This window comes from Drosophila tropicalis, unplaced genomic scaffold (assembly GCF_018151085.1).
Source record: "Drosophila tropicalis isolate 14030-0801.00 unplaced genomic scaffold, ASM1815108v1 contig_615, whole genome shotgun sequence".
Taxonomy (NCBI): Eukaryota; Metazoa; Arthropoda; class Insecta; order Diptera; family Drosophilidae; genus Drosophila; species Drosophila tropicalis.
This window is the reverse complement of record NW_027173095.1, coordinates 1,586,973-1,589,749: the sequence shown is the minus strand read 5'-3', so window position 1 is coordinate 1,589,749 and position 2,777 is coordinate 1,586,973. Positions and strand designations below refer to the sequence as shown.

Below are 2,777 nucleotides of genomic sequence, written 5' to 3'. Positions count from 1 at the left end.
AACGACATATCTCCGCGCGGAGAAATGTCGTTCTGAAACGACATAATTTCGCGCGGAGACATGTCGTTTCAAAACGACATTATTCCGCGCGGAGATATGTCGTTTTTCTAACGGCGGAGATATGACGTTTTGAAACGACATATCTCCGCGCAGATGACCGGCGATGATATGTCGTTTCAAAACGTCATATCTCCGCCGTTAGAAAAACGACATATCTCCGCGCGAAATTATGTACAAATCTATGCACATACAATAAATGAACAATCTGCATTCGTAATATAATATTATGTATGTATATGTCTGCGCGTAAAGCGCGTATTTGATTTATATGGACTGGCGACAGTCGGATTGATGGGTTCTGTATTTCGGCGGTAATGTTGCATCAGCTTCTAATGGAGCTGTGATTGGTCATCTGCATTTTGTCGCTTAAAGAATAGCGGGCGACAGCGTATTGTCGCTAACGCCGAGTGTGGTTCGGAAGCTAGCACAAAGCAGAAATTTGCAACGCATGTTAGTTGAGTACAGAACTTGCGTGCCAAAAGTTTGTTGCCTAGGACTGATATTTTCAGTATTAATAGCGTTTGGAAACATTTTGATTAAATAGTTTGAGCTGTGTGAGGCATTATGGACTACGCAAATATACAATTCGAGCTCAGAGAAGGAAGCCGTGCGGGTTGTTCTTTGTTGCTGTTTACTCTAAGTGAACAACAAATTTACATTAAAAATAAACAGTTAAAGAACGGTTCAACCACATATACGTGTCGTGTAGCCGGCTGCAAAGCGCGAGTGTATCTGGCCGAAGATAAAAGTAACGTTTTTTCAAAAGAAGAATACATGGTGCATGCTCATGGGTCACAGGGCCACGAAATGGAACAAATAAGTGTGCTTAGTGAAATAAAAAAAGATTGCCAAAATAACAAAAACAACGACATTAAAAAAATATTTAATGATGTTTTAGCTGAGTAAGTAAACGTAGAAATATAAAATATTTAGTATGTGATACATACATATGTATTTATGTATGTACTATATGTACCTATGTATGTATATGTATACATATATGTATGTATGCGAATGTGATAATAACTGGTATAAACATACATACATATGTACATATGTAAATACATATAATGCATGTAAATACAAATATTTATAACAGTTTGTTAGCAAATAATTCTGTGGAATTATATTCTGCGGAGCTTAACAATAAGCGCACCAAGTTTTTTCTGTGTAGCTTTCGTAAGAAAAAACTGTAAATGAGGTATGAAAGAGAATCGAAAACAAAAGTTGCGCACCAGCCGAAAATCACATACATAAATACAGAAAAAATAAGTTCCGTTGCAGTTGTTGTTGTGTTGTCACCAAATTTTGTTCTCGATTCTCTTTCATACCTCGTTTACAGTTTTTCGCTAGTCCGCCTATTACGAAAGCTACACTGGAAAAACTGGGTGCGCTTATTGTTAAGCTCCGCAGTGTACATATGTGTTGTTTTTATAATTTTTTGTTATATGCGTTTTTTTTTTTCCTAATAGAAAAACGCTGGGAATAGAAGAGATTGAAATAAATTACGATGTTGTCAAACGTACTCTCCAAAAAAAAGAGACAGCCTTTCTTGCCTAAATCTCCTAGCTCAGCAACCGAAGTACGTACAGCTTTTGAAGATGAAAATATTATGAAACTCTTTGGTACGACCAAGGGAAATTCTCCAAAATGTTTTTTCAAAAAAGTATACTTGTCAAGCTCTTTCGCATACTGCGTATTTGCATCAGACAAGGTTATCGCTTTGATGCAAGCGAACATTCCGGAGGAAAATATACATTTTTTGATTGATGCCACATTTAAAGTATGCCCTTTTGGAGAATTTAAGCAACTCTTAATAATATACATAAAACATTTGCAGAAGGTAAATATCGTACAATTTTAAATATTATTAAATAATTAAAATGTTTTTATATTTAGATAACTCCTTTTATATATGCTCTGATGTCAAGAAAAACAGAACTTTGCTATCAGCATTTGTTCACATACATTGACTCCAATATTTGCTGTTTAAATGGTGCATCTTTTATATCTGATTATGAAAAAGCCATGCGCACTGCTTTGAAAAACTTGCATCCTACCATGAACTTCTATGCTTGCTGGTTCCATTTTACACAAGCTTGTAAGAGAAATGCAAGAAAATGTATTGGCTTTGAGAATGTGCTCAAACGCATGTGTGTTGGGATCAAATTCTTTCCCACAACGAGGGCAATTCAAATAGGAAACCTAAATGTCCAAGCTGTAACCAAGAAGTCATTGAGGCAATTCTCAATGTATTCATTTATAATTTAAAAAAAATAAAAATTTTTCAAAAAAAAAAAAAAAAAAGTAAACCAAATATAATATCGTTCATAAAACGGAAAAAATGTAATAATGTAATGTAAAATGAACAAATAAATTGAATTTATAATTTCTGTGAAAGAATTGATTATTCTGATTTCAAACTATCTCTATAGTTATTAGGAATGCATATGTACGTACTCGAAATAAGTTCGAGACGATAGTTCATTTATCGATTGTACATATATGTCGTTTCAAAACGTCATATCTTCGCCGTTTAAAAAGCGACATATCTCCGCCAGAAAAATGTACTGGGCGGAGATATGTCGTCGGAGATATGTCGCTATGCCAAATGCTGCCATAACATAATAAATGAGAAGGAGACACCAAATATAACAAAGAATTTCGAATCGCTCTTACGTGCTGAATCAAGTTTACTTTAATATCAAGACGATTAA

At 34.6% G+C, this 2,777-nt stretch overlaps 1 long non-coding RNA gene across 1 annotated transcript; it reads left to right on the top strand.

Moving 5' to 3' along the window:
- Positions 1–425: 425 nt before the first annotated feature.
- LOC137578636 (uncharacterized) lies at positions 426–2,396 on the top strand. The gene is made up of 3 exons (XR_011032726.1): positions 426–962; positions 1,533–1,903; positions 1,960–2,396. It is a non-coding gene; the product is annotated as an uncharacterized lncRNA (long non-coding RNA).
- Positions 2,397–2,777: the final 381 nt, after the last annotated feature.